The sequence below is a fragment of the Aquarana catesbeiana genome, linkage group LG01, assembly GCF_042186555.1.
Source record: "Aquarana catesbeiana isolate 2022-GZ linkage group LG01, ASM4218655v1, whole genome shotgun sequence".
Classification (NCBI taxonomy): Eukaryota; Metazoa; Chordata; class Amphibia; order Anura; family Ranidae; genus Aquarana; species Aquarana catesbeiana.
Window position 1 is genome coordinate 866,840,879 of NC_133324.1, and position 26,415 is coordinate 866,867,293.

Genomic DNA, 26,415 nt, shown 5'->3' on the forward strand with positions numbered 1-26,415 from the left:
AGTTAAATGTAAAAGAAGAGAACTGAACATTTGGAATTATCTGCCTTGTGATGGGCAGACTCATTTCTAATATGTTCTAGGGGATACTGTGTTCTCTGAGGTCTGGTGGTGTTATGTGGACCATCTATGAATGAATAAGAACTGGAGTGAAGGCAGAAAGATGAATGCTGAGTAGATTGGATGAGAAATGGAGTTCAGACTCCCTATACAACTCACTTTGTAAAGTGTTAAAAAGCGTGCGAACTGGAATAATGCCAGTAGCCCCCTTCCCCATAGCACCTGTATGCACAAAGAAGTGTTGTCGCCACCTTTGTGCCTATGGGGTCACACAGCTGAATGATCTCAACAGCTTGGAGGAGTGGAAGTATTTTATATGCATTTTGACATTGATCCTGAGGTTAATTTTCACCGATACATCTAATTCCTTACACCTACTGCTGATGGAAGTTGGCTTTGTGCAGTGGTGGACATAGGTGAAATAGGTCATATTTATTTGACATATTTGTATTCAAATCTAGAATTCGTGATGCTTTTATATTAACTTTGTCTTAAAATTGTAACAACTCAAATGGTGATTGCTGAAACTCAAAAGGACCATAACCGTCCGGGCCACACTGACCATTTTTTCAGCAATAGTTGCCTTCTGCTTTTTTCACATCCTTTCTGATTGTGATCATCTGGTCAGAAGTAAAGATGATGTCACACAAGACCTTTCATTCTAAAAAATGCTAATTTCCTGTCTGTCCCATGAATTCAGTGACTTTAATAGTATATGAAGCATAGGTCGGGTGCAAGTATGCAGGTTACAAGTCCTATGACTTTCTACTCTGCATGCTTGTTCCAGGTCAATGACTTCAGAGGCAGCAAAGCAACTTGTGTTTTGGAAGGGGATCAGCAATGGAAGTCCATGTGTTTCCTTCTAAACCAATAATTATTGATTCCTTCTTTTCAATGACCCTCTAATCTTATTGAAATGCACTGTACTGTTTGGGGGAGAAGGTCTTAGTCTGACAGAATGGTGGATGTGAAAAGGTCTTGCAGGGTTCTACCTTTAGAGAAGGTTCACACTTCCATGCTGGGGACTTTTTTCAATAAAAACACAGTTGTTAAATTTCCTTTCTGAGCTATTGGTCTTTGCCTGATCATCACTTGTACATTAGTGAGAAATGGTCTGTGGCTAAGAGACAAGTCATTTTTTTTAGAAGATGCTTTCACCTGATGGGGCTACATGAAATTGAAGGTATGAAAAGCTCTTGTGTGACCCTAGCGTTAGCAAACACATACAAGGGAATCCATCATGGAGAAATATCCATGCTAGAGAGGTTACCACCTCATACCTTTAAATACCAAACATATCAATTAGACAAATTAAGTAGCTGAATAAAACGAAACTTCATCAGATATACAAAACAAAATGAATAAATGTATTTTTACATAAAGCTGGTTAGAATACCAATATATGTCTTCAATTTAGCAGTATGCTTGGCAAAAGGAGGGGTAGTAATGTGACCCAAACAGGCTCTGATGAGATGCACAGTGCTGTCCATCTAACACTGGCACCTTGCTGACAGAAAGAAAGAGTAGAGAAAGCAAAGTGATTACTCATGTATTGTGCTATACATGTGTTGTGCTCCTGCATTATCCAGGCACCGAGTTGATGGTGGGTCAGTATGTAACCACACTGTAATGCTGAAATGAACTGGAGCATGGATCACAAGAATGGCTAAACAGCATTGCAAATCATTTATCAGATAGGACAGCTTACATGTATATATTTCAGCTTTATATTTAAAGTGGTAGTAAACTGCATTTAAAAAAGAAAACTTCCCCTGCAAGACAATGTCATAATGTGCTAGTATGCATTGACTACTAGCACATCATGAGAGATACAAAGCTTTAAAACAAAGCCCTCCAGCGGTGTGCTGTCACCGCTGACAGGGCTTCCATCTTCATCTGGCCTTTCTTCTGGGTTTGCAATCTCCGGCTACATGATTGGCCAGGGACGTGATGATGTCCCTCCCGTGCATGTATGCGGGAGCCGCCATTTACGGCACAGGCTTTGAAGGTCCTGCAGAGTATGCCGGATCTTCAGAGCGCACGCGCTGGTGACATCACCGGCTGCATGCAGGGTGAATATCTCTTAAACAGTGCAAGTTTAGGAGATATTCACAGTTCCTACAGCTAAGCCTTAATACAGGCTTACCTGTAGGTACAAGTGGTAAAACTAAGTTTACTACCACTTTAAAGGCTAAGTTCAATCCTAGTAACCTGTTATATGTTACACCCATATTCAGGGTTTAACATGCAACATGTTACAAAAGCAACAGCCCCGCACCCCCAATCCCTCATTGTGATTGTGGGTGGGGGGTCATCTCCCTGCATTCGCTGTAACAATTTACAAACAGTGCAGCTTTATGGGACTCTGCCCACACAGCCGCGCCATTCATTAATAATGATCTGTAAATTAATAAACTACAAGTCCCTTCTTCCACCATGGCAGACAGCTTGCAGTTCTCAATGAATTGTGAGGGCACTGGTAAGCACCCTCATAGTTCATTGATCCTTCCTCCTGTTCAGTAACTGTCTGCCTGTACAGAAGGTATGATCGGACTGCTGTACTGAGAGCCTGCAGGAGTCTGACATTGCACCCGCGATCTAATGATCGCCAGCGCAATGCTCTGCAGGGTCCTAAGAAATAATAAATACATTTTTTTTTTTTTTTTTTTTACAAAAGTTAATTATACTTTGACCACTTGCCTGAAGTCCAGATCTAAAATCAAGGTAAGATATAGACTTAATCTAAATAGTTACATTAACAGTATGACTTAGATTTGTTTTTAAAGCATAAGCTGTCAGTCCTGAAGAAGCCTCATATGAAAGCTGCTATTCTGTGGCCCACAAGCTGCACTGCTAAATGCACAAAATATAACTGGACATTAACATTCAAAGGTAATAACAGATTGTTGACCCAGAGAATATCTGATTGCTCTTAGGGGGATTAGGAAGAAATGTATGTTTCCTCTGCTGGAGCAAACTGGGCCATGCTTTAAAGTTGTTTTTTTTTTTGCCTTCCTCTGGAACAACTGTGGGTTTAGGATTGTGTATAGGAAGGTTTTCTATTTATTTATTTTTCTGTTGGTTGAACTAGATGGACTTGTGTCTTTTCAATCCGCATAACTATGCAGCTATGGATTTGATTTACTAAAACTGGAGAGTGCCAAATTTGGTGCAGCTCTGCATAGAAACCAATCAGCTTCCAGGTTTTGTTTTGGCAAAGCTTAATTGAACAAGCTGAAGTTAGAAGCTGATTGGCTGCCATGCACAGCTGCACCAGATTTTGCACTCTGCAGTTTTAGTAAATCAACTCCTAAGTATATTAGGTCTAGGAACAAGCTTGACCTATTCCAGTTCTCTGAGAATGACTGCCTCAGAACCAGTAAGTAACCCAGAGGATAAAAATACTCCCATCTACATCTTCTCACAAGAGTGTTTGATAATTGACTCAAAAGATCTTCATTCTTTAAAGAACTACTATGGTGAAAATTATTATATTCTGATAAAAGATGAGGTTAGAACATACATAGCATTTGATATAGGAAGTTCTTTTATTGCCACATGTCTATATTCATATTTTTCTCCACATTCATATTCAGGCGAAGCTGTCCAGCAAAAGTGACAGTGACAAAGTTTGGATCAACTATAACAATGCCAGGTGATCTTGCACAGTTTTAGTTACAGTTCTTTTCTTTAAGAAGTTTTATACCACGGAAAAAGAACTGAGCATTATAAGAACCCCTGGTTGGTGATAACGTTTTTCTCGATCCCGTAACTGTCACTTTTGCTGTGTAGTTCTGATCAGCATGTAAATGTGAAGTAAAACATAAACAAAGCAGATAAAGAATTCTATTGCTACAAGTATTAACTGCGTGCAATAAGCAAACTACTATTTTTGAAGTAGTGATTCTTTAGGAATCAAAATAATTATTGTGTTTTTTGGGAATTTCATACCCTTTAAATTTATAAATCAGTTCACTGTAACGACGTGGAGAAGATGTTAGGAGCAGATGCAAATAAATTCAGTTTTATATTGCAAGTTTTACATCATTAGCAATGTACATAGCACCATTTATTTGGCTGGGTGTCTTTCATATAAAGAAACTGCGGAAGAGGACTTCTTTCATGACACAACAGCACTGTGCTTGGCAAAGTTCAAGGCTTTCCTTTCTGATTATAGCATTTTTCTGAACCTTGAATTGTATCGCAAATGAACAAGTATTCAAAGCATCCGGGCACACAGATTAAAAGCGTGACACAAAATGCCATTTTTGTACTGGCAGGGTCACAACTGCTATTATTATTGCTTGAAAAGTGGGGGATTTTCATACATTTTTGCACGACTGTAATGTGCATGCATCAAAGTCCCCCAAAATGAGAAATATTTTCGCAAATAACTAGGAAATATTTTTAATATTTTTATATTTAAAGCCCTACTCCAGCCACAATTTACAGACTGCAACCCAAACCCAGAAAGAACCATACTACGATGAAAGATTTTTTTATTTTTTACCTATCAGTATTTCAATGACTTCCTGTCATTTCCTGTTCTGTCTGATACCCATTAAATAGACAAGGAAGAGGAAGGGAAGAAAAATCTCCCAGATGGGGGCACATAGAGCAGTAAAGAGTTGATGAAGGTTCTAGCTCTTCCACACTTTGGAGATGGACTTTTTTTTTTGATCATCAGTTTATCAACCTAATCTCTCTCTCTCTCTCTCTCTCTCTCTCTCTCTCTTTCTCTCTATATTATATATATATATATATATATATATATATATATATATATATATATATATATATATATATATATATAGTATCTCACAAAAGGGAGTACACATTTTGTAAATATTTCATGTGACAACACTGAAGAAATTACACTTTGCTACAATGTAAATTAGTGAGTGTACAGCTTGTATAACAGTGTAAATTTGCTGTCTCCTCAAAATAACCCGACACACAGCTATTAATGTCTAAACCGCTGGCAACAAAAGTAAGTACACCCCTTAGTGAAAATGTCCAAATTGGGCCCAAAGTGTCAATATTGTGTGCGGCCACCATTATTTTCCAGCACTGCCTTAACCCTCTTAGGCATGGAGTTCACCGGAGCTTCACAGGTTGCCACTGGAGTCCTCTTCCACTCCTCCATGACGACATCATGGAGCTGGTGGATGTTAGAGACCTTGCGCTTCTCCACCTTCCGTTTGAGGATGCCCCACAGGTGCTAAATAGGGTTTAGATCTGGATACATGCTTGGCCCGTCCATCCTTTACCTTCAGCTTCTTTAGCAAGGCAGTGGTCATCTCGGAGGTGTGTTTGGGGTCTCATCATGTTGGAATTCTGCCCTGCGGCCCAGTCCCTGAAGGGAGGGGATCATGCTCTGCTTCAGTATGTCACAGTACATGTTGGCATTCATGGTTCCCTCAATGAACTGTAGCTCCCCAGTTCCGGCAGCACTCATGCAGCCCCAGACCATGACAATACCATCACCATGCTTGACTGTAGGCAAGACACACTTGTCTTTGTACTCCTCACCTGGTTGTCGACACACACGCTTGACACCATCTGAACCAAATACGTTTATCTTGGTCTCATCAGACCACAGGACATAGTTCCAGTAATCCATGTCCTTAGTCTGCTTGTCTTCAGCAAACTGTTGGCTTTCTTGTGCCAAGGTGTGCCTTGTCATCTTTAGAAGAGGCTTCCTTCTGGGATGACAGCCACGCAGACCAATTTGATGCAGTGTGCAGCGTATGGTCTGAGCACTGACAGGCTGACCCCCCACCCCTTCAACCTCTGCTGCACTGCTGGCAGTACTCTTACATCTATTTCCCAAAGATAACCTCTGGATATGACGCTGAGCACGTGCACTCAACTTCTTTGGTTGACCATGACGAGGCCTGTTCTGAGTGGAACCTGTCCTGTTAAACCACTGTATGGTCTTGGCCACCATGCTGCAGCTCAGTTTCAGGGTCTTGGCAATCTTCTTATAGTTATTTTGAGGGGACAGCAAATTTACACTGTTATACAAGCTGTACACTCACTTTTTTTACATTGTAACAAAGTGTCATTTCTTCAGTGTTGTCACATGAAAAGATATAATAAAATATTTACAAAAATGTCAGGGGTGTACTCACTTTTGTGAGATACTATATATATATATATATATATATATATATATATATATATATATATATATATATATATATATACAGTATCTCACAAAAGTGAGTACACCCCTGACATTTTTGTAAATATTTTATTATATGGCCTGCACAGAGTCCTAACCTCAACCCGATAGAACACCTTTGGGATGAATTAGAGCAGAGACTGCGAGCCAGGCCTTCTCGTCCAACATCAGTGCCTGACCTAACAAATGCACTTCTGGAAGAATGGTCAAACATTCCCATAGACACACTCCTAAATCTTGTGGACAGCCTTCCTAGAAGAGTTGAAGTTGTTATAGCTGCAAAGGATGGGCCAACTCAATATTGAACCTTATGCACTAAGACTGAGATGCCTTTAAAGTTCATGTGCGTGTAAAGGCAGGCGTCCCAATACTTTTGGTAATATAGTGTATATCAAACAGATATTGAGGGAATTACTAATGGAAATTTGAATAAAGAAAACGGCAGCTAATGTGGCACAAAAGTCAGGTCCCACTTTCAAAACAAAAGTTCATGGGCGTGTAAAGGCAGGCGTCCCAATACTCTTGGTATGATAGTGTAGAACAGAGTTGTGGTCTAAACGTGGTCTTCATTGGCTGTGTTTTCCAGATCTGCAGGTTGCAGCATATACATTATTATATTAAATGGTAATAGTTTAAACAAAACATGCCAATTATTTTATCGGTTTTGAGCAGGGGATGTTTCCTATTTTTATCTGCGATTTCAGTGCAGATTTGCTCTCCATTTTCAGTAGCAGCACAAACATCCCTGAAAATATAGTTAGCAAAGTGTTTCTTGAACAAAACTATCACATTTAATTGGGTCACCAGAGAACGATATGTCATATCTAGGAGTGCTCAAAGGTAACTTTAACTTGAACATGTTCAGGATAAATAAAGCTACAAATCGCATTTAAAACCTATACCTAAATAAATGAAAACCTTAGAAAAAAAGTTTGAAAATGAGTCCGAATTTACACTTGAAAACTATATAGAAACGAAACATTAAAGATTGGTGGAACTCTTTTTCAGTAAAGGTTCAGAGCTGGTTTACAGGCATTCAAGAGGCAAAACTGCCACCTCCTTTATGCCAAGGAGGTTCATTACATTCATACACCGCGTGGCAACCGCTAGCCAAGCATCTGGCCCACAGTTGCAGCGCAGTCCCTTTGTCTTCAACTGCTTGCCAAACTCGACATGCTAAGTTGAAATTGCTGTACCTACTATGACTGAATAATTGCCCTGAAGAAGATGTTGTGACCATGTATAGTGTATACTGTGGGGTTGATTTACTAAAACTGGAGAGTGCAAAATCTGGTGCAGCTCTGCATAAAAACCAATCAGCTTCCAGGTTTTTTTGTCAACGCTTAAAGGGGTTGTAAACCCTTGTGTTTTTTCACCTTAATGCATCCTATGCATTAAGGTGAAAAAACTTCTGTCACTGACCAGCCTCCCAGTTTTACTCACCTCACGTTCGTTCCCACCAAGGAGATGCGGTCTTCCTCTCTGCCCATTGTCTCGGCTCTTGATTGGATAGATTTATAGCAGCACAGCCATTGGCTCCCACTGCTGTCAATCAAATCCAATAACGCGGGCGCTGGGGGGCGGGGCCTGAGTCCGGAATTTTGTGTCTATGGACACAGAATGTGGACTCGGGAGCGCACCCGCACAGGAACCCCCAAAGACAGCGCTTCTCCTAGGTGGTTTCCTGATGCGGGGAGGAGCCGCGAGCACCGTTGGGGGACCCCAGAAGCTGAGGATCGGGGCCACTCTGTGCAAAACGAGCTGCACAGTGGAGGTAAGTATAATGTTTGTTATTTAAAAAAAAAAAAACGAGGGTTTAATAACCCTTTAATTGAGCAAGCTGATGGTAGAAGCCGATTGGCTACCATGCACAGCTGCTCCTCTACATTTTTAGTAAATCAACCCATATGTGTCAGTACTACTTGTCACATTCTTATACAGTTATGACATAGAAGCTTATTAGGCTGCATTTGAACTGTCGTGTTTTGTATAAACATATGGAGCTAAGTCAGTTACTGTACATTGTAATGCACTGCAATGCATTTGCATTGGAGCTGTGTTGAATTTGTGTTCAAAATAAATGCCAGAGCAACATAGAAACACAAGTAATGTGCATTGCAGCACAACAATACAATACACCCCAAAAGTTGGACCTAAAAGTCTGGCTTGGACCCATCTGATTTTGCCTTATAATATTTCCTGTTGGTCAGTGAAACTACCCATCACATTGAGAGCCAGAAGGAAAGGGTAAGGGGGAACGGTCAAGCTCAACCGTCATAGTTAAAATCAAGTGCTGGATATAAATTTGGCAGCCTATATCTGTAAATCTACATACTGTTTTGACATGTGGTTATTACTGAAGGTAATCTCAGTTTTTTGCATTTTTTTCGGTAATAAAATTGTCCAAAAATGTGAAAGGCTTACTTTAAAGAGAATCTGTAGATTCAAAAATAGAGCTGGCATGTGTAAGGCATGAGTGTGTGTCAGTCCCTATAAATACAGAAATACACAAAAAGAAATGTCCAAGGGACTTTGGGAGGCACAGACAATGATTATAAAATGTACAAAATTGTACTCAAAGACTGAGAAAGTGCTGTCTCATGAAAACACGTTGAGATTGAATACCTAAGCATCTGCTCCCTGGATTACCAATTATATCATGATTCATGTAACTATGGACATTTATGTGAATATACCTGTAATCATGTCTTAAGATTTTAAATGTGTGGAAAAAAAAATATTTTAGTGTGTGAATAAAATTTTATACATTTTATATTTATTGTCTGTGTCTCTCAATGTCCCTTGGGCATTTCTTTTTTTTTTCTGTAGATTCAGTCTTTGATTACTATAAATGTACATAGCTATGAAATATTTAGATGCGGCCTCCCTGGCAAAGAGTCTAGGCTCTAGGATGTGTTCAGAGTTCACCTGACGTCTTATAAAGAAACCATATACACAGAAACAGAAAGAAAACATCTCTACCATTGTATTCAGTGGTGCTGTCACATGTACGCATTTTCTGGTTAGTAGAATGCAGTCTGCAGCTTTTCAGTCTGATTTTCAGAAGATGCCCGCTTGTTGATTTCAATGGCTCAAAATTCATTCCAGAAACAAAACCCATGTAATTTTTGCTTGAAAGCGGAGAAAGACACTATGGGGAATATTCATAAATTAGGTAATCTGGCATTCACCAAGAATTCGCTATGGGTAAATCATCCTGGTACATGTGCTTCAAATGCCAGGTAAAGTTTGGCAAAAGTCACATTCACTACTTTATAAATATGCCCCTATGTGATACTAAGTGATATGAAGCAAAATTACAGTGTATGAATCTGTCATTACTTTAAACAGCCAATTATGAGCTTGTTTTTTTCAATTTCTACTTCACCCCAAAAAAGGGCCTATCAACATAAAGAATGGAAACACCACAAAAGAAAGAAAACCCCAAAATACCATCCTGAAGTATAAGCTCACTTTTATTTTAATGGGAAGCCTTGCAGCCAAAAAAAGGAGTTTAACCCAAAATACCCTTATCCAGGGCTTTTTTTCAGCGGGAACGCGGGGGAACGCAGTTCGGGCACCTCCAGCACTGAATGTATGTAATAGCATGTGGTCTGGGGAGTGCTGGAGGGTCTATTGATGTTGGCTGCTGGGGAATCTATTGTCACTGGTGGGAATCTGTTTTTGTGTGAGGGTCTATTGTTGCTGACGGGGAATCTATTGTTGCTGGGGGGTCTTATGTTGCTGGAAGAGATCTACTGTTGAGGGAGAGGTCTATTTTTACTGGCTGCTGGAGGGTTTATTGATGCTGGCTGCTGGGAGATCTGTTGTTGCTGCTGGGGGGGGGTTTATGTTGCTTGGGTGGATATTTTGTTACTGGGTGTGATGGTTTGTTGTGGGTGGTTCACTGTTGCTGCAGGGAATCTATTGTTGTTGGGGTGGAGTCCATTGTTGCTGGGGGAGTCTATTGTTGTGTGGGGATCTATTGCTGGGATTATATTGTTGCTGGCTGCAGGGGATCTATTTTACTGCTTTTCTTTTTATCATTAACATGTTCCATACAAATGATTTAGCACCACAAAATGATACTTGGTTCTGTATTCTCTAAAAGGGGCAGTGCTGGTAGGTGGGTAGGGGGTGATATCAAGGGACGGTGGTCAGAGGTGGGTAGGGGGCAGAGACAAGGGGTGACTCAGACGGGGCGAGTTCCTGCACCTACTCGCTGAGAAAAAAAGCCCTGCCGTTATCAACATAATCAAAATTTCCTCTGAAAATAATACCCCCTGAAACAAAGGTCAATGTTTAAGTCTTTTTAAAGCCTGTAAGCAAAAAAAAAATAAAAAATAAAAGTTAGCTTTAAACAAGACAGCATCTTAAGTGACAGTTGATCTCAAATCAACCACAAAATAAAATAAAGGCAAAAAGCCAACATTGTTATTAATACAACAGCTTCCATTTCACTGACACTGAGGGGTTGATTTACTAAAGACATATAAGCTGTTCATTTTGCAGGGGAAGTTGGATTTTGCAAAGGAATTTTCCCCAGAGCTTAGGGAATGTGGTGAAATTTCTCTTTGCAAAGAATATCTAATCACGTGCAAGGAAAATAAAAAAAGAGCACTATTTTTGTTTCTACATGATTTGATGATGGAAGTCAGTAGAGCTTCACCTCATTTACTAAACTCTGGGGAAAATTCCCTTGCAATGTGCAACTTCCCTTGAAAACTGAAGTCTTTTTGCCTTTAGTAAAACAACCCATATGACTGTTCTGTGTACCCCATCCTTTTTTCTAGTGAGGGAGCTGTCTTACCCAATAGCCCCCTTCTTGGCCCTTCTAGGACTTCTGGCCATAGTTTAAAGGCCATGCAATTATGGTTTAAAGCAGTGAACCCAAGCCTCATACCTACTGAGGACTAAGTCTTAGTTTGAAGCTAGGGTGACAACATTTTAAGGGAACAACAAAGTAGCCCTTATTTCTTTATTTTGTCTGTGGTCATCCGGGAGCACAATATAAATGTCCTAGGGGGAATTCAATTGCAATCCAACCTTGTTGAGGAATAATGTCAGCTACATGTAGGAAAATGGATTTGTGAAATAAGTACCTACATTTCTTAAAGCTGCTGCAGAACAAACTTCCTAACGGGAGGTATTGGGTCTCTTTCAGATGGAGCATAATTGGTCAAGCGGATCTGCCCTCTCAGTGGGGACTCTCTCCGTTGATCCCCTCTGAGCAGATGGGCATACCTGGTGGTCCATGTGGTGGCCATCCTGGTGGACCTGGGCGGCTTCTCTGGTGGTCCTGGGTAGGATCCGAGGGGGGCTTTGCTGATAAACAATCAGCACAGACCCCCCCCATCAGGAGAGCAGCCGATCGGCTCTCCTCTACTCGCGTCTGTCAGACGCGAGTGAGAAAAAGCCGATCCCCGGCTCTTCCTATTTACATCGTGATCAGCCGTGATTGGACATGGCTCATCACATGGTAAAGAGTCTCCGTCAGAGACTCTTTACTTAGATCGATGTTGCAGGGTGTCAAACTAAATCAATGATCGCCGCGATGCGTGCCCCCGGGGGCGCGTAGCGGCTCGATATCCTGATCACGCCATATGACGTCCGGTCAGGAATATCAAACCACTTTGCTGCCGTCATTTTGTAATAGGGCGGGCGGCAAGTGGTTAAGGACCAAGCTTCTTTCTGAGATTTGGTGTTTACAAGTTAAAAACATTTTTTTTTGCTAGAAAATTACTTAGAATACCCAAACATTATATATATATATATCTATATATATAGATATATATATATATATCTATCTATATGTATAGATAGATATATATATCTATATATCTATATATATATATATATATATAGATATATAGATATATATATCTATATAGATATGTATATATATATATATATATATATATATAGATATAGATAGATATAGATATATCTATATATATATATATATATATTTCTAACATCCTAGAGAATGAAATGGCGGTCGTTTCTGTCACACCGTATTTGTGCAGCGGTCTTACAAGCACACTTTTTTGGGAAAAAATTAAATTTTTTGAGTTAGTCCAGTAAAGTTCAGTAAAGTTAGTCCAATATTCTTATAATGTGAAAGATAATGTTACGCCGAGTAAATTGATACTCAACATGTCACGCTTCAAAATTGCGCCCGCTCAGGGAATGGGTGACAAACTTTTACCCTTAAAAATCTCCGTAGGCGACGTTTAAAAAATTCTACAGGTTGTATGTTTAGAGAACTAGGGCTAGAAGTATTGCTCTCGCTCTACCGAATGTGGTGATACCTCACATGTGTGGTTTGAACACCGTTTTCATATGTGGGCGCTGCTCACATATGCGTTCGCTTATGCACATGAGCTAGGCGGGACGGGGCACGTTTAAAATGTATTTATTTTTTCTTATTTATTTTACCTTTGATTTTATTTTTTTACACTGTCACTTTGTGTCACTTTTATTCCTATTACAAGCAATGTAAACATCCATTGTAAAAGAAAAAAAGCATGACAGGACCTCTTAAATATGAGATCTGGGGTCAAAAAGTCCCTTTAAGAGCTATGGGCGCAAGTGATGTATTGACGTCGCTTCCGCTTTTGCCCTGCAATGGTATGGAGACAGGTGGGGGCCATCTTCCCCTCACTCGTCTCCATGCCAAGCCAGGGACAGGACACGATCGCCTCCGCCGCTGCTGATGTGTCCGGTAAGCGGCAGAGGGCACCAAAGAGCGTCGGGAGGGGGGCCCTCTCCCGCCGCCGAAAAAAGTGATCTCTCGACGAATAAGCCACAGAGACCTCTTTTATCTTGAAATGGACCGCCCGCTGAAGAAGAGGATTCCCGGGGTTATGGCAGCTAGCTGCTGCCATAACAACAGTATTCCTCTTCAAAGTAGTGACGTAAAACGATGGTGGGCGGTCCGTAAGTGGTTAATTGTGTAAAAAATAAAACTAATTACATACAGTAGGTGACCGCGATATTGTGTCAATCTTGCCGCGGTTATCGGAGAAATATGACACCTGCGAGCCCCGACGCGGGAGCCAGCGCCGAGCTGGCTCGCTCATCGGAAAAGGAAAACTGTGTTTTTTCCTTTCACGATGAGCGGCAAGCATTGCTGACAGGTGTCTGGTATGAATCATGAGGGGGAACGCCGCACCAAATTTTAAATAAAAAAACAGCATGGGTTCCCCTCCAAGAGCATACCAGGCCCTTAGGTCTGGTATGGATTTTTAAGGGGAACCCCCTACACTGAAAAAACGAGACGGGGTCCCCCCAAATCCATACCAAATCTTTATCCGAGCACGCAGCCTGGCCCATCAGGAAAGGGGGTTGGGACGAGCGAGCGGTCCCCCCCCTCCAGAACCGTACCAGGCCGCATGCCCTCAACATGGGGGGTGCGTGCTTTGGGGAAAGGGGGGCCCCCTGCGGCCCCCCACCCCAAAGCACCTTGTCCCCATGTTGATGAGGACAAGGGCCTCTTCCCGACAACCCTGGCCATTGGTTGTCGGGGTCTGCAGGCGGAGGGCTTATCGGAATCAGCACCTGGGGGATATAGTGTCAATTAAAAAAACACACTAGACAGGTTTTTAAAGCAATTTATTAGTCAGCTCCGGGGGTCTTCTTCCGACTTCGGGGGTCTTCTTCCGACTTCTCCGCTCTCTCCGGCCTCTTGTGCCACTGTCCGGTTCTTCTCCTGCTCTCTGGCCTCTTCTCCGCTGTCCGGTTCTTCTGCCGGGCTCCTCCATTATCTTCTGCTCTTTTGCTGATCTTTTGCTAGCGGTGGCCCGGTCTTCTTCATCGTCTTGTTCCCTCTTCTCTTCTTCCGATGTTGACACGATGCTCTCTCCCGCTGTGATGCTGTGTGAGCGGTGCACAATGACTTATATAGGCATGGGGCGTGGTCACCGGGTGATGTCACCCAGTGACCCTGCCCCTTATGGCATCACGGCCAGACGCATGATGGGACTGTGACATCATAAGGGGCGGGGTCACCGGGTGATGCCACGCCCCATGCCTATATAAGTCATTGCGCACCTCTCTTCAATGATTGTGGAAATTTGCATGTTTTCTTCAGGCAGTCGTCTTCATTCATTTCATTGGAACGGCACCAAACCAAAATTCTAGCATCATCACCCTGCCCAGTGCAGATTCCTAATTCATCACCGAATATCACTTTCATCCACAGTCCATTATTGCTCTTCTTTAGCCCACTGTAACCTTGTTTTTTTTTCTGTTTAGGTGTTAATGATGGTTTTCGTTTGGCTTTTCAGTATGTAAATCCCATTTCCTTTAGCCAATGTCTTACAGTTCAGTCACAGACATTGACTCCAGATTCTGACCATTTGTTCCTCATTTGTTTTGTTGTGCATTTTCTGTTTTTAAGGCATATTGCTTTAAGTTTTCTAAATTGACGCTTTGATGTCTTCCTTGGTCTACCAGTCTTCCCTTTAACAACCTTTCCATTTAATTTTCACTAATGAAAACCATTATCAACACCTAAACAGAAAAAAACAAGGTTACAGTGGGCTAAAGAAGAGCAATCATGGACTGTGGATGAAAGTGATATTTAGTGATGAATTAGGAATCTTCATTGGGCAGGGTGATGATATTGAAACTTTTGTTTGGTGCCGTTCCCATAAAATGTATCAAGATGACTGCCTGAAGAAAACTTCCACAATCATTGATGATATGAGGTTGCATGTCAGGTAAAAGTACGGCGGAGATAAAAGTCATTAAATCTTCAATAAATGACAAGTTTATATTGAGATTTTGGACACTTTTCTTATTCCATCAATTGAAAGGATGTTTGGTGATGAGGACATCATTTTCAGGATGTAATCTGATGCAGATGTTTGTTTTAGAACTGCAAAGTACATGGTGATTCCATAATATTTTCAGAAATTAATGATTCCATATTTTTTATTTATCTACTTGAAAACTAGTTGCAACTGACTACAGTTTTCTTTCTTTTTCATTTTTTTAAATTACTTTTTTTTTTATTGCATTTTAGTGTAAATATGAGATCTGAGGTCTTTTTGACCCCAGATCTCATATTTAGGAGGACCTGTCATGCTTTTTTCTATTACAAGGGATGTTTTTTAAAACAGTGTAAAAAAATAAATAAATAAATAAAATAATGTAAAATAAATAATAAAAAAAAACTTTAAAAACCCCCCGTCCCGACGAGCTCACGCGCAAAGGCGAACGCATACGCGAGTACCGCCCGCATATGGAAACGGTGGTCAAACCAAACATGTGAGGTATTGCCGCGACCGGTAGAGCGAAAGCAATAATTCTAGCCCTAGACCTCCTATGTAACGCAAAACATGCAACCTGTAGAATTTTTTAAACATCGCCTATGGAGATTTTTGAGAGTAAAAGTTTGACGCCATTCCACGAGCGGGCGCAATTTTGAAGCGTGACATGTTGGGTATCAATTTACTTGGCATAACATTATATTTCACAATATAAAAAAAATTGGGCTAACTTTACTGTTGTCTTATTTTTTTATTCAAAAAAGTGAACTTTTTCCAAAAAAAGTGCGCAAATACGGTGCAAAAAAAAGTATTGCAACGACCACCATTTTATTCTCTAGGGTGTTAGAAAAAAAAAACATATATAATGTTCGGGGGTTTTAAGTAATTTTCTAGCAAAAAAACCTGTTTTAAACATGTAAACATCTAAAATCCAAAACGAAGCTAGTCCTTAAGTGGTTAAAGCCAGAAGGTTGGATTGTTAAATGAAATGAGTTTTGAGGCTTGTCTGTGATTAGTATTTTTCTAAGCAATTAAACAATTGAATCAACATTTTCCAAGAGTCGTGATTCCATACTTTTTGCCAGGGGTTGTACTTACACTGTTTCCATCCAAAAATATGTTTAATGACATATAAAGGATTACAGAGCTGCATTAATGTGTGTCTTTTATATGTGTCTAGAGTTCAACTTTAACTGGGCTGTCGGTCACCAAGGGGAAGATTTACTAAAACAGGAGCATGCAAAATCTGGTGCAGCTGTGCATACTGACCAATCAGCTTCCACGTTTTATAATCAAAGCTTAATTCAACAAGCTGAAGTTAGAAGCTGATTGGCTACAATACACAGATTCTGAGTGCTTGAGTTTTAGTGAATTTCCTGCCAAAGGTCTTAATTAAAGTAGCTCTTATAGTAAAGTATGGACTGCTTAAAACACAAACCGACATTATTTGTAATATGTAGTGACTTACTCTCAATAGAAATTACATTGGGGTTGATTTACTAAAGGCAAACCCACTTTTCGCTACAAGTGCACTTGGAAGTGCAGTTGCTGTAGATATGAGGGGAAGATCTGAAACAAGGGGAAGCTCTGCTGATTTTATCATCCAATCATGTGCAAGTAAAAATTCTGTTTTTTTATTTTCCTTGCATGTCCCCCTCGATCCTCAGATGCACTTGTAGTGCAAAGTGGATTTGCCTTTAGTAAATAAACCCCATTGTGTTTTAGTGAGACTACATTTCAAATAATTGAAAAAAAAACTTGTCTAAAAGTAATGCTTGATGTGCCTTTTTTATTTAATTGATGTTCCATATTTAAAGTAATGTACATATATTAGATGTTATCCTTACTAGCTCTCTATTTTTTCACCAAATAAATTCTCCACTCTCACATAGAACCAAATATCAGACATTTTTTAAGTTTTGGATACAGTAGGGAATAGTTTAAATTTCTGTCCACCTTTTATAACTCCCATGTCCCCACTGGGGATATTTTCCCTCACTTCCTGCCCCTATGACACCTGTAAAAGAAATGTGGGAAAGACTGTCATGAAACAGGAAGGGACAAACAGTTGTGAAAATGTCATCAATTGGAAGGTTTGGCAGATGGATACCAAAGTGACACTCAAGAACATCAGAGAATGATGACAAAACAGACCTGTCCAAAGATATAGCAATCACTTTGTCAAATATCACAGCAAAAATGACTTTAAAGTGTAACTTAAAGTGTTACTAAACCCACAACAGTAAAATCAATCTATATATGCAGCAAAGCATGCTTGTTATACTCACTGTGGAACCTCAGGGGTTAATTCTCTGCATTATGTAAAATGGCTATTTGATCCTGTATGCACAGATCCTCCCCTTCTTGCATTGTCTCCAAAACATGTCCAGATAAGACAGAGTTACTGAAGTCAGGCTGCACATGCTCAGTTTGGTGTGTATTGCTGGAGTTTTTTTTTTTCTTGGGAGGGTGCTCAGCACAGGGCCAATCAGCACTGTCCAGACAGAGGGTCAGGAGTCCTGCATCCTGACTGGACAGTCAGTGCGGTATGAAAACTCCTCCTACAAGCTTTAACCAAGCACTATAAAAAATCACAAGACTGCTATATACTACTGATAAAAAAACGTATTTAGCAGTTTATATTTACTAAAATAATTGCATTTCCATGTTCTGTATACTGTGGGACACCAGATATAGTGAATACAGGGTGCTGGGGTTAGTAACACTTTAAGACAAAATTTTCATTTTGGATAGAGTGCTGGAGGGTTAGAACCCCGGTAATGTAATTTTTGCTATCTGGGTCCCATTGGGGAGATTTCCCCACTAAAAGTGTTTGATGTCAACCCAAAATGAATGTGGGAATTTCTTCTCCTTTCACTTTCAGTGATAAGGTGAAACAGTAAAAATAGAGAGCGTGAATCTCCCTAATGGGGGCACAAACAGCAAATACAACTGACAGGTGTAATCCCTCTCCACTGTATCCTTCCCACTGGATATGAAATCGCAGATAAAATACATCCAGGTCTTTATGGACCTTGCTTTGTGCATTGCTCCAAATCATTTGGTGGAGGGGGGATTATGGTTTGGGGTTGTTTTTCAGGGGTTGGGCTTTGCTCCTTAGTTCCAGTGAAGGGAACTCTTAAGGTGTCAGCATACCAAGATATTTTGGACAGTTTTATGATCCAAATTTTGTGGGAACAGTTTGGGGATGGCCTCTTCCAACATGACTGCGCACCAGTGCACAAAGCAAGGTCCATAAAGACATGAATGAGTGAGTTTGGGGTGGAGAAACTTGACTGGCCTGCACTCAATCCGATAGAACACCTTTGGGATGAATTAGAGCGGAGACTGCGAGCCAGGCCTTCTCGTCCACATCAGTGCCTGACCTCACAAAAGTGCTTCTGGAAGAATGGTCAAACATTCCCATAGACACACTCCTAAATCTTGTGGACATCCTTCCCAGAAGAGTTGAAGCTGTTATAGCTGCAAAGGGTGGGCCAACTCAGTATTGAACCCTATGGACTAAGACTGGGATGCCATTAAAGTGGAGTTCCACCCAAAAAAAAAATTTTCATTAATGTGCATTAAATAAATAAAAAAAAAAAAATTGGGGGAATTTTTTTCTTTTTTTACTCACCTTCTAATGCCTATTGCTAGGGGTCCCTCGTAATCTGCCTCCTTACTCGCCTCAGCTCCTTACGTCACTTCCCTCAGCACCGGAAGGGAGATCAGCTCTGCCCCTTCCCTCTAGGCAATCATCTGGGACATGTCACAGGTCCCAGATGATTGCGCGGCCAGTTACGGCATACGGCGCGGCTCGCGCGTGCGCAGTGGATGACCGGCTGTGAAGCCACAGCCGGGCGAACACAGTTACAATGCCGGCCCCGAATGGAGGGGGAGATGAGCGGGGCTTTGATCCCCCGCATCCCGCCCGCAGAACTCTGCGTTAAAGTTCATGTGCATGTAAGGGCATGTGTTCCAATACTTTTGGTAATATAGTGTAGATTTTAGGTTTACCTAAACTTTAACTACTTCAGCTTTGATCACCTCTGCATTTTTTATTTTTGCGCTATAAAAACGTCAATTTTTACTTTTTGCTATAATAAATATCCCCAAAAATGTTCTTGAAAAACTATTTTCTTCATCAGTTTAGGCCAATATATATTCTTCTACATATTTTTGGTAAAAAAAATTGCAATAAGCATATATTGATTGGTTTGTGCAAAAGTTATAGTGTCTGCAAACTATGGGAAAGATTTATGGCATTTTTATGGCATTTTTATTATTATTTTTTTTTTTACTAGTAATGGCGGCAATCTGCAATTTGTGGCTCTTGTGCATGCCATTGTGTCCGCCGTGCAGCGGGCGTGCACGTGCGTCCTCTTGCAGCTTTTAAAGGGGACGATGTACCCGTACGGGGTTTTGCCCTGCCGTGCCATTCTGCCGCAGTATATGTGTGTAAGGCGGTTGGTTAACGTTCATCTCTGGGGAAAGCAGTAACGCGCCCTTGCAGTAGAGCTGCCCCCACAATGCAAGGGTTAAATGCTTGTATGCTTGTTTAGGTCTAAGGAGGCTGCAAAAAAGCATTTTTACTTACACCAGTCCCCCGACACCCGGTGCCCTCCTTTGGCCCCCCCCCCAATCCACCCATATCTCTATGCTTAATTTTGCAGAAAAAAAATCACTTTGAAAACACCTCCCTAGCATTTCTAGCTGCAGCCATCTTGAGTAAGGGCAAATGATTCATGTAGCATTTAGTTCCTGGAATCCATCTGCCCTTAGCTCAGGCATGTAGGCAGAAGGGTGTGCTTGGCTGAGAAAGCCCCCATCCTGCAGATGAAAGAAAAATAATGCCATAAAGACTTTCAGGTTTAGGCCAGAACCCTGAAAGAAACTAAGGACATGTTAAAACAGGTAAATATAATACACCTCCCTATCTATTTACTAATGCTAGAACCTAAAGGATTAAAAATAATTCATGCTGATTGACAGAGTTTAGTTCTGCTTTAAAAGTGCATGAGGGGATTTCCATGCTGCTGTATTTCTGTTTAGTAGTAGCAGATCTCCTGTTTTATAGACCCGATCTCCTGACGTGTTCCAGAAAAAAGAAGGGAAATAGATTTCACCATTGTCCGATAATGTTGCTGACTCACCATGATGGTTGTGTAGCCTACAGAATTTATAGATGATATTTATGTTCCCTTGGCTATAAGTCTCTGGCTATTGCCATATCACCTGCTCTCTTCTTTCATCATCTTTCTCTATTTATTAATATATTCTTTAAACTGTTTATTATTTACCATGGTATGTCATCAATCTGCATTATTCCATCCCTTTGTTTTCATCAAAACGCTGACACATGTTCTATTAAGGTATATTTAGAAGCTTGACCAATTTTCGAATTTTACTGAAAAATAAATCCTATGTTAATCTATACCATTGATTCTCAACCACAGTTTTCTGGCCATTATTTGCATCATACTTTTTTGCAGCTCACACACAGATATAGTTGCCAACGTTCCTGGTAAAATTAAGATGACATTTTCCTTCTGTATGAAAAATAGTGGTGAGCTTTGTGTGCAGTCTTCTGCAAGCAATTTGTATGTAGCCTTCTGCCTCTTAGGACTTGCTATAGGATATGGGGTGCTCATAGGACTATTTGCAAAGGACATATAGCTAGGGATGATCAGTGTGATTTTGGCAGAACTAAATTAGCCAAAATGAAAACTTGCAGTTTTGCTCATTGAGTTGTTTAGGTGAAATTTCTTGGAAAAATAAACTAATGTGCTATTTTTTTTATTTTATTAAGAAGGTGTGCATTGTTTTTAGGTGTATGTAAGTTAGTTTAAATATTTCATTTTGTGTTCTTTGTATTTGTAGTTTTTGTGCATTTAACAGTTACAGTCACTTTTTTATTACCGTTTTTATTTGCCTGTTTTTTTTTATTTATGAAAAGTTTTAAATAATGAAACTAATATGGCACCATTTTTTTGGCACAAGAACATGTCTAAAAAATGCTTGATGGGCCTTCCTTAAACCTTATGGACCATTCAAAGCCTTTTGCACCCTTAAAAATAAAAATCTTCATTTTACCTTCCTCATTGACGGTCATAAAAACCTTCATTTTACCTCCCTCCCTCAAGGGTACTTTTGTACCCTTAAAAATAAAAACCTTCATTTTACCTCCGTCATTGACTCCAGTGATTATGTCTATTACCTCCAATTACTCACGATAATGGCTACATTTACACGGGGCTTTTTTTCTCAGAGAATAGGTGCAGGAACTCCGCCTTTCAGAGTTAGCCCTTGTCTCTGCTCCTACCCACCTCTGAGCACCGTTACTTGGTTCCACCCCCTTTCCACCTCCCAATACCACCCCTTTTAGAAAACACAGAACCAAGTAACATTTGTGGTACTAAGTAATTTGTATGGAATTTGTTACTGATAACAAGAAAAGCAGTAAAAAAGATCCCCTGCAGCCACCAATAGACCCCTTCTCCCCCCCCCAGCAACAATGGACCATCTGCAAAAAATACCCCCCTCCAGCAACAATAGACCCCCGGAAGCAATAACAGATCCCCCCCCCCCCACAGGCAGCATCAATAGACCCTCCAGCAGCCAGCTAAAGTAGACTTCTCCGTCAACAGTAAATCGCCCCCCAACAACAACTGACCCCCCCTCCAGCAACAATAGATCCCCGCCAGCAACAATAGATCCCCCACCAGCAACAACAGACCTCCCCCTGTAAAAAGAGATTGCTTCCAGACACAATAGGTCCCCCAGCAGCAACAATAAACCCCTGCAAAAAAATAGCACCTCCAGTAGCAATAGATCCCCCAGCATCCAGCATCAATAGACACTTTAACACAATCCAGCACCCCTTGCCATTACATACATTCAGTGCTGAAAGTGTCGGAACTGCATTCCCCCACGTTCCCGCTGAAAAAAAGCCCTGCATTTACAGAGGTTTTTTGAGAGAAATCAACTCTCAAATTCACTCACTTGGCAACTGTGAGGTGAACACCAATAATTTCCCTTGCTTATTGTGCTATTTGTTTTAGTCTGAGTTCATATTTAATGCACTGACCCGTGACCAAATCTACCAATGGATTCCCATTGTTCTCCCTCTTCCATAAGCAAGCTGTTAATCAGTGGTCTTTGTGGTCCTTATGTGTCCTCAGACCCCATCACCATTCACTGTGACCTAAAGTTTTATGGCTAGAGGTTGCATGTAAGTATTGGAACAAGCCCATGCACAGATTCCTCATTCTGTCCCATAATACTCAGGGTATATAATGAGCTTTCCTCTTTGTTAGCCTTTAGGTAGCCTCAATAGTACCATTCTAAGCCTCAAAAACAAGATTTACCCTCCCTTTATAACCAGGCCATTTTTTGCAATATGACACTTTGTCACTTTTCCTGACAATTGCGCAGTCATGTGAGGGTGTACCCAAATAATATGTGTTTTTTTCCTCCCACAAACAGAGCTTTCTTTTGGTGGTATTTTTTCATCACTGCATTTTTACTTTTGGCGCTATAAACATAAAATTGGATTTCTTCATAAATGTAGGCCAATATGTATTCTGCTACATATTTTTGGTTGGAAAAATCCCAATAAGGGTATATTGATTGGTTTATGCAAACATTATAGCGTCTACAAACTATGATATATATTTATGGAGTTTTTCTATTTTTTTTTACTAGTAATGGCGGCGATCAACGACTTATAGCGGGACTGCGATATCGCGGCAGACAATCAGACACTAAATGACACCTTTGATACTTTGCAGAAACCAGTGATATCAATGCAGTGATCAGTGCTAAAAATATGCACTGTACTAATAACACTGGCTGGAATAGGGGTTAACATCAGGGGCAATCAAAGGGTTAACGGTGTGCCTAGCCAGCGTTTAGTGATATGTGTGTGCTGCTTTTACTAGGGGAAGAGATGGATTTTATTCCCTGTATTCCCTATATACATGATTCTGCACAGGAGAGCCGCTCTGTGGCAATAAATCCACTATGGGACGGACAGCAAGTGATTAAAAATATTTTTAAAATCAACAATGTAAAAGCTGTACCTTTTTTTCTATATAAACTAAGAATATTGCTGTGATCTGCCTAACTTTGTTGCTAAAATTAACCAAAATTGTGGCCACTTTTATCATCACTAACTGACCATCCATGATTCTGTGGAGGACACGTGCATCCCATCCACCTTGTAGCTGATTGTTGGACATGCTGAGGACACGCTCACTATTCCACCTAGACAGAAAAATGAGACACTCGTCTCTGGCATTACACACACACGTAAAGCTGACCGTGCCCAGGAGTAAAACAAGATTTTGCTCCTGTTTGAGTTTCAACTAACAGTTGGGTGGGATAGTCAGTTGAAACTTGAGGGTTGTGTGCTGAATTTTGAGTTGAAGTTATGAAGAGTACTGTTTCAATTTGGTCTCTTTAAACAAATGTATTTTCTGTTTATTATACAATGCCATTGTTGCCTATATATTCCATGTAGATTTGCTGATTAAACCTCCTCCTGAGGAAGTGGAACCCCACGAAACGCATTGAGAACTATAGGATGCAATCTTTCTGTTACAGTTATGCATTTAGATTTGTGTTGTAATAATTTTTGTCCATCAATAACATATATTGTAATACTTATTTTTAACAAATTTTGACTTGATATACAAGCGATGTCTTGATATACAAGTAGCGTCAAGTCACAAGTGAGTATAAAAAGAGAAGAGAGGCACCTCTAAGTGTAGCAATATGGTTACATTTAATGAAGGTGCAACATTTAGCAACTCACATGGTTAATGATTAAAACAGGCACATCTAAGTATGCAGACATCCGGGGGAAAAGCTATCCACATAGATCATCCTCCTCAACGCCATCACCGTCATGCCTTCTATGCTACGCTCCACGAGTGGTTCAAGCCACGCTTTCAGATCACTCTACTGCAGGGTAGTCTTCCCGGTCACGATTTCAGACTGACATGGGTGAGAGCCGGTGGTGTGCGGGAGGGTCTATGTGAGCATCTTTACCCCGGATGCCTGCATACTTAGATGTGCCTCTTTAAATTATCTTTTTAATCCTCTTGTGGAGGCTATAATCTTTTTATATGGACTAAACTGAAGGACTAATGAATAAATGGTTGTGGAATGAATCATTTGAGTTTCCATCATTTCTTATGGGGAAATTTGCTTTGATATACAAGTGCTTTGGATTACAAGCATGTTTCTGAACGAATTATGCTCGCAATCCAAGATTTTACTGTACATTTATGGAAATGTTTTAGCATATGAATTGCTGTAATCATGATGCATATTATTTTTTTTACTATCCGCCAAAAAGGCTATTTATTTATTTACTAAGATCATACCTTTCTTTTTTATACATGACTCTCTATTAGATTCACGTGTTACTAATCATCCACCGTTCGTGACGCACCTCATTTAAAGTCCCAACCCTTTCCTCTTTTTGATTTACTAAAACTGGAGAGTGAAAAATCTGGTGCAGCTCAGCATAGAAACCAATCAGCTTCCAGATTTTTTTCTCAAAGCGTAATTGAACAAGCTGAAGTTAGAAGCTAATTGGCTACCATGCAGAGCTGCACCAGATTTTGCACTCGTCTCCAGTTTTAGTAAATCAACCTCTTGGGGCCAACCTAGAACAAGCATGCAACTAGTAAAGTCAGAGCAAAGTAAGAACTTTTGATTTGCATACTTTTTTGAGTCAATGACTCACATTACTGAGGTCTTGGGATATACATAATAGCCAGGCACCTAGCATTTTCAAAAACGGGGAACCGGATGGGACTTTAGCAGTACCAAATTGACTAATAAAAGAAAATGTTGTAAAATAAACACTTTGTTGACAAAAACGTTATATGCTTAAGGTAGTTTTTAACCTTTGTTAATAAAGTGTTTATTTTACAACATTTTCTTTTATTAGTCAATTTGGTATTGCTAATTTCTAGTTCCCCCTCTTCAAGTAATTATAGTAAATAAGGCAAAGCTGTGGTGCTTTTGTATATCTGATGGTTGATTTATGAAGTGAACCCAGCTTCAATTTATTTGCTAAGCTAAGTGAATATTCACCGTTCCAGCTTGCAGCCTATGGACAAGGTACTCTTTAAATCAATATGTGTACATAGCAGTGCATTTTTTTATTGGGCTAGGCTAAGATGTTGTCATGCAATGTCATCATGTGTTTCCTTTGTGCATTGACATATGGTAGGTTATTGATGCGCATTGATGTGCTTTTTTTAAAAGCTTTTTTCAATTTCTCAAGTGGTTATTAAGCCACTTTATGCACTTTATACCATTCTCTCTGTTTAATAAGCCTTTGTGCCCCTGTGTCTGTGTTTTATATAAATAAGCCATTCTTTACGTTATCTCAGAGCGCCGCTTGGTGCTCACGTGACCCGCCGCCTCCCTACTCTCCCTGCCTGACAGCTGCAGCGGGAGGGGCAGAGAAACCCCCTCCCTGACGTCAATCAGGAGGCACGGAGGAGAGGCGGCGGGTCACGTGAGTGCCATGTGGCGCTCTGAAATGGTATAAAAGATTTAAAGTATCTTTTGCAGCAGGAGGGGAGGGGGTGGGCACTGACACAAGAGCAGACAGGCAGGGGGGAGGGGGGAGGGGGACAGAGGAGGGACTGGAGAGCTGCAGATAGTGGCAGATGTCAGAGGCAGGAAAGGAGGACAGAGAAGGACAGAACAGGGCTGCGGATGATGGAGGCACGTAAACTGACCACGGTGTCAGGGCTCAGCAGCCTTTTAAGCCGTGGTCAGTTTACAAGGGAGTGAGCAGAACCAGGCAGGATCAGCCAGGTTTTTTAGGTGATAGAAGGGGCCATAATTTAAAGGAACAGGATCAATATATTTTTTTTAGGTTAACCCCTTAGCGCCGACCGTGCGAACATACGCGGCCGCGGCTTTCAGGGGTTATAACGGGGTGATGCATGCAGCTGCATGCATCATCCCGGTACCATTTTTTAGAGCGGCCGGTCGGCTCTTCAGGGATAACAACTGATGCGGCTAAAAGCTTCTTGGCTGTTATCCCAAAGGAGCAAGAGTGGACGTCCTCCCCTCCCGCCGCCTTCCGATGCTCTTCCTGGGCCTCCTGCCTGACCGGGAGACCCAATCCATGATCCGGCTTCCTTCCAGTCTCCTATGTGTAAACACGGAAGCGACATCACAATGTCACGTCCAGTTTACTCAGCTGCTAATGGCGGCAAATTTTTTTAAAAAGAATCGCTGTTTTTGGCGATCTGAATACTTTGAAGTACAAAGGAGGGATTTGGGGTCTTTTAGACCCTACATCCCTCCATAAAGAGTACCTGCCACCACCTATTGCAGTCACAAGGGATGTTTACATTCCTTGTG

The 26,415-nt window shown here is 40.8% G+C and overlaps 1 protein-coding gene across 5 annotated transcripts in view; it reads left to right on the forward strand.

The window, feature by feature from the left end:
- The window catches only part of LDB2 (LIM domain binding 2), a 578,973-nt gene that overhangs the window by 1,019 nt on the left and 551,539 nt on the right, over positions 1-26,415 (forward strand). The gene's annotated exons all lie outside the window — the stretch shown is intronic.